The sequence below is a fragment of the Cannabis sativa genome, chromosome 6, assembly GCF_029168945.1.
Source record: "Cannabis sativa cultivar Pink pepper isolate KNU-18-1 chromosome 6, ASM2916894v1, whole genome shotgun sequence".
In the NCBI taxonomy this organism is placed as follows: domain Eukaryota; kingdom Viridiplantae; phylum Streptophyta; class Magnoliopsida; order Rosales; family Cannabaceae; genus Cannabis; species Cannabis sativa.
Genome location: NC_083606.1, coordinates 49,777,966 through 49,784,553, shown reverse-complemented (window position 1 = coordinate 49,784,553; position 6,588 = coordinate 49,777,966). Strand labels below are relative to the sequence as shown.

At 35.8% G+C, this 6,588-nt stretch overlaps 1 long non-coding RNA gene across 1 annotated transcript; it reads right to left on the bottom strand.

The window, feature by feature from the left end:
- Nucleotides 1-668: 668 nt before the first annotated feature.
- LOC133039479 (uncharacterized) lies at nucleotides 669-1,659 on the bottom strand. Its single transcript, XR_009688630.1, has 3 exons — nucleotides 1,471-1,659; nucleotides 1,243-1,346; nucleotides 669-1,102 (listed from the first exon to the last, which is right to left on the bottom strand). It is a non-coding gene; the product is annotated as an uncharacterized LOC133039479 (long non-coding RNA).
- Nucleotides 1,660-6,588: the final 4,929 nt, after the last annotated feature.

Sequence of the window (6,588 nt, the reverse complement as noted above, 5' to 3'; positions counted from 1 at the left end):
GCACACTGCTTTCAATACATTGTCAATCGTTTGCAAAGTAAAGTAATCCCATGCAGGAGATCTTCTCTTTTTCTTATTTGTTGTCTCTCCACTCTGAGTTTCATCTATTCTATCACTAGACTCTACTTCTTCTGATGTAACAAATTCAGCACCCCCAAAACTAGAATTCATTTGGGCAGACATATAACCTACATTTAACATCATACTCAATTATATAAAAACTAATGCAGACAAAATACATTTATAAAAAATTGGACAGTATTTCCCCTATTTTATCAACCATAACCATTTGTTAATTTCAACTATAATCAATAAAACAATACACAAGTTCTCATCCTTATATCACCGCAGCACAAAAATTTTCTTAGAACTTACTTCACTATGGATGAATATATAATATATTCAAACTTTTCTATAAGAAAAGTTATAGTGTATTCCTTTAATAATTCTAAGAAAACTTACAAATTGTTGCTTATCTCTCAGTCCAAGATTATCAAGCAGATCTTGTACCTCAACTTCACTATCACAAAGTGGAAAAACCTTTAACATTCAACACCATAAATAGCAAAGCAAGGCAACTCGAAGACAAGAAAGAAGTATGGATTAAATTACACTAACAGCTAGAGAAATCAAGGACAAATGGTCAAATTGTAAAAAAAAACATTGGCGAGAAATATGTGGGCAATAGTAGATGGTCAAATTTTATTCAGCAATCATGCATAGTGATAGATAAAGCCTAAAGGGTATCGATTAGTTTCTAAGGATATGCAAAGTTTTAGCTAGGATTACAAGATCAAAAGTGGTCACATCAATTATAAAGTTTATATTTCTACTAAACACAATATATTAAAAGTGAGTAAAAAATAATACTTGTAAAGAATATCTCTTTCATCTAAAAATATCTTCATCCCAAATCAAATCTCATTGCAGCTAATAAATTTGTGAAAATTTAATTCGAACCAGTAAGAGAAGGCCATTGGATGTTCGAGATTGTGACAGTGAAGCAACTGAGCGTTGAAAAAAGCTTGTTAATATGTGGATAAACTCTTACAACAAGATCCTCTGCATTCTCAGCTTTACATAATTCATGAAGCTTCTTAACCTAATTATTCAAAAAGCGAACTCAAGACAGTGAGTGAGAGAGAGACCACACCACGCATTACCTAACTCGAATTAAGACTCATTTTTCAAAGTTTTCATTTCATACAAGCTTTAAGAAAATGATAAATCAGAGACACTCACAGATTGTACAAGAGAAGAATCAGAAGCGGGATCACTGGCAGTATTGGAGTCTCTGGCAGACTGCACTATTCGATAAACTTCTGAGATAAAAATCCCAGTCGCGGCTTCGCTCATCCATTTACCCAAACAAAAACAGAAACATTACATTTTGAATCAAAACATTAAAACGCACAAGGAACAGGGTTGGAATCCAGAACAACAATAAAAGCAATAAAACGCACAAGATACCTTATTGAGATGAGAGGAAGGGAACCGGCAAAGTGGGCAAGCCGGAGGACCCCATTGGAGCGGCCACAGTAGAGAAGTTTAGGGGTTTTCCTGTGAATGAACTATGTTTAGCCACATATAGAAAGGGGACGGAGAAGAAGAAGCTGAGACTGAAAAAAAAAATTGAGATGCAAACCCTAAAATCAGACGAGAGAGGAATTCGGATTTTCTCGGGAAAATGAGGAGAAGAAAATGGGATTTGGTGAAATTGGGATTTAATTTAGGGTAGATTCAAATTTCTTATTTCTTTTAAAAAAATATATTAAAAAGTAATTTTTTTTTTAAAAAAAATATATATTTAAAACGGATCGGGTCAGATCCGATCCGTAAAAAATTTAAGCGGGGCGGGCCGGATCTGATCCAAGATCCAATAACTATCCGAATGTTTCGGATCAGTAATGATCCGTCCGATCGGATCACTCATCCGATCCGAATGAATGGATCTTTTTGCCATGCCTATTTGTTACTGATAGGCTGCATTTTTCAAATGTGCCTGATCGGACTTCTCTTCTAGAAGATCGAGTGGTAATAACTGATTTCTATATTATTATTGATGTTGAAAACATCTCTCCTTAGAGATCATGCTCCAACTTCGATTGGCACCATGACTTCACACCCATAAGAAAGGGAGAAGGGGGTTTCACCAGTCATGGATCGAGGAGTTGTATTATACGACCATAGAACTTGGGGAAGTTTCTCTGGCCATGTACCCTTTTGTTCTTCGAGCTTGCCTTTGATGGTATGCTTAATGATCTTGTTAACTGCTTCTGTTTGCCCATTACTTTGAGGATATGTGATCGCTGAAAAAGCTTTTCGAATCCCCACTTCATCGCATAGTTGGTGCATCTCCTTACAATCGAATGGTTTACCATTGTCAGAAACTAATTTATAAGGGATGCCAAACCTACAAATGATGGCGTTGTAGACAAACTCGCGAGATTTGGTGGCTATTGAAGTCACAAGAGGTTTGGCTTTAGCCCATTTGGTGAAGTAATCGACAATGACTGCGGCATATTTTAACCCTCCTTTTCCTTTTGGCGATTTGCCAATTAAATCTATGCCCCAGACCGCAAATGGCCAGGGACTAGTGATAGAATTTAATTGGCTCGGTTGCCTGTTTACATAAGTAGCTATTTGCTGACTTTTGTCGCATATTTTTTAGTGAAGCTAGCTGCATATTCTCACAATGTTGGCTAGTAATATCCTTGCCTCATGATTTTTAGAGCAAGGGAATTCCCACTAGCATGGTTACCGTAGATTCCACCGTTTACTTCTCAGAGTATATAATCTCATTCAATCCCGACGATACACTTAAGTAATGGCTGACTAAAGCTTCTGCGATAGAGCTTGTCATCATTAATGACATATCGAGCGGCTCGATATCGTAGTTTTTTTGCCTCAGTTTTATCCTCAGAAAGTGTTCCTATTTTCATGTAGTCAATTATCGGGGTCATCCAGGTCACCTTTTTGACCGTATCAATCGCCATCATCTCATCTCGATTGATAGTTGGATGAGTCAATATGTCTATAGGAATTACATCGAGTAATTCTGCTTCTCTTGTCGAGGCTACTCGGGCCAGAGCATCTGCATGAGAATTATAAGCACGAGGTATTCTACAAATGACTAGCTTTTTAAACTTTTGTAATAACTCACAAGTATAAGAAAGATATTTGGCCAAGCGACCTCCTCTAGCTAGGTACTCTCCGTTGACTTGCCAATCCACGATCTGCGAGTCACTAAATGCTTGAAGGTACTCGACTTTCATCTCAAGAGCGAGCTTTAATCCTGTGATTAAAGCCTCATATTCAACTTCTTTGTTAGATGTAAGAAATTAAAATCTAAGGGCGCTGTGTACCTTGAATTTGTTGGGACTTATGAGGATTATTCTGTTGGAATATCTTTTACCAAGATCTAGATTTACTAACAAATATATTTTTAACATCCTGAGTATGAATATCGAAAACGATAAAAATAAACACATAAAAGGTATGAGAAACCTTACATTAGTTGCAGTAGAATTAAATGACTCCTTCCGCTCAGATCTCTAACCCTTGTATCCTTTTTGTAGCAGAGTATCACCAAGATCTGAGCCCGAAACTCCTTCTGTTGTTTTGATTCTGCACACTCTTACACACTATGATTGAGGACTAACTTGCTATGGGTGGGCATGCACTCAATCACTAAAGGCTAAATTTTGTTTTATGAAGAACACTAAGGATTTCGAAAATTACAGAACAAAAGAAGAAGAAGAGTCTCAAAAGTCACTAGTTGTCTCTCAAGAAGAAAACTAGGTCAAGAGTTAATATTTGCATTAGTAGGATAATGAGACCTTTTTTTTTTTTTTATACTAATTCAATTAGGGTTAGGCTTGATTTATTTGGAATAAAAAACTGATAAAAATGGGGCAAAAATAAGGAATAGTGGCCGACCATTAGTGGGCCCAACACTAGTTAGATTTTTGCCATTTTTCTTAACCATTTATCTATTTTTCACAATTACCACTTTTTGCAATTTCATTCCCATAAATGCCAAAATTATTTATTTAATAATTAAAATAATTATCAAATAAAATTGTCATTTATAATATTTATTAATTATACTCCACAAAGTCTCTTAATCAATAAATAAACACTAAAATTCTATTTCTTCACAATCAAGCAATAACATAGTGAAAATTTATAAACTAGACATAGTCTCAGTTTAGAATTATAACTGATTAACTTAAATCAATTAACAAAGTCTTACAACCAGTTTGTCTCAACTAGTATGGGGACCATGGGCCTATATAATCGAGCTTGCAATAAGCAGATCTAGAATTTACCAAGTAAATTCTCTAACTTATTAATGCCTCCTTGCACCACTATAGAATTTGGAATTGCACTCTCAATTATATAGAACGCTCTATATGTTCCACGATATAGATACGTTATTAGTTATCCATTGTTATAATCCTAATAATCAATGATCCTTTATAGATGATTTACATTGAGTAGGGACAAAATTACCTTTACACCCTTCAATGTATTTTATCCTTAAAACACTTAGCAACCTATAAATTATATTTTAGTGAACTAATTGAATTACTAAAATGAGTGCTCTATCATTCATCTCTATTTAGCCAAGCTCGAAGGAAATCATCATTTCACTTCTTTGTCCGGATAAAAGCTATAGATTCCGTATCTATGATTAGCGCTCCCACTCAATTGAACTACCATGTCCTTAATCTATATGTCACGAGAAGATCCATTGGTCGACTTTAATGAATAGATTGAAGAACACAAATAATACAACTAAATTAGAACCTAACCATCTCAGGATTGAGATCATTTGATCTAAGATCAACTAGGTGATATTAAATTGAATAGATATTATGGTAAGTTTATCATATCTAATCCAAGTTCAATATTGGTCCCTTCTGATGCATACTCCATACATCCAATCCAAGCTTACTTTAACCAATGTCCCAGAAAGAACATATCACTTATCCAAAGTGCAAGTAAATTACGTTGTAGATTATCATATCAATTAAACCTTGTCTACTGATAAATCATAGGAATACATTTAATCACACAATCTTCATTACTTTCCATTGTGTTGACAACACAAGAAATAAGAATATTAGTGTGATAAGGATTTGGATTAATTTATAAATCAAATAAATAAATAAATGATCACATGATTCAAATAACACATTAAACAAGTAATGAAATTAAATCTGTTTCTGTATTGATAATTGAATAGAAAAGATTACATTGAAATAGAGTTTTATTTAGGGCACAAAGCCCAACATATTCCACCTCCACCCCCTCATCCTTCATTATTGGATGCCCCATCAACATACAAAGTCCATCCTTCGCCCATTGGTACGTCGGGATCAACTCGCTCTTCTGTGATTATGGTCACCTCGTCATTTGGAAACGCGAGTATGAAATCCCTAAGGGTCTGTCCCTTATTTGTCGATCTTGGTTAGTACATGATGTCGAACTGGCTCAGTTCTACTAACCATTTGAGTAATCTTCCTAAGGCTTCTGGTTTGGCCAAAACTTCGTAAGGGATAGTTTGTTAAAACCTCAATACTATGTGCTTGAAAATAAGGTCGCAACTTTCTTCAAGCGATCACCAGTGCAAATGCTAGCCGTTCCATTTATGGGTAATGGGTCTCAGCGTCTAAGAGACGCTTGGTCACATAGTATATTGGATATTGCCTACCTTAGTCTTCGCGGATTAATACTGAACTAATTACATATTTAGACACTGTGAGGTAGATTGATAAAACTTCTACAGGCATCGACTTAGATAGTATCGGGGGTTGCCCCAAGTGCGCTTTTAGGGCCTGAAAAGCTTCTTCACACTTTTTCGTCAATTGAAACTTTTTATTTCCTTTTAGAATTTGAAAAAACTCTTTACATTTATCAGAGGAACGTGATATAAAGCGATTTAATGCAGCGACTATACCTGTAAGGCTTGGACTTCTTCAGTTTGGCAGGAGATCGCATCTCCACCAAGGCTTTTATTTTTGCAGGATTAGCTTTAATTCCTTGTTGATTTACCATAAAGCTGAGGAATTTTCCTGAGCCCACTCCAAAAACACATTTGAGGGGGTTGAGTCACATTTTGTATTGTTGCAAGATTTTGAACGTGGCTTCAAGGTGAGTGACATGGTCCTACGCATGTTGAGAATTTACAGCCATATCATCAACATACATCTCTATTGCCTCGCCAATTAAATCTGCAAACATCAAGTTCACAAGCCTCTGATACGTCACTCCTGCGTTTATCAAACCAAAGGGCATTACCTTATAACAATACAAACCTCGATCTGTAATGAAAGAGGTATGCTCCTAGTCTGGCTCATACATCAGAATCTGGTTGTATCCCAAATATACATCCATGAAGCTAAGAAGCTCATGACTTGCGGTAGCATCAACAAGTTGGTCAATGCTAGGTAAAAGAAAATCTTCCTTAGGACATGCTTTGTTTAAATCAATGAAATTGATGCATGTGCGCCATGAGCCATTTGGCTTGGGCACTAGTACGCGATTTTCTAACCAGTTTGGGTAGAATGACTCCCTTATGAA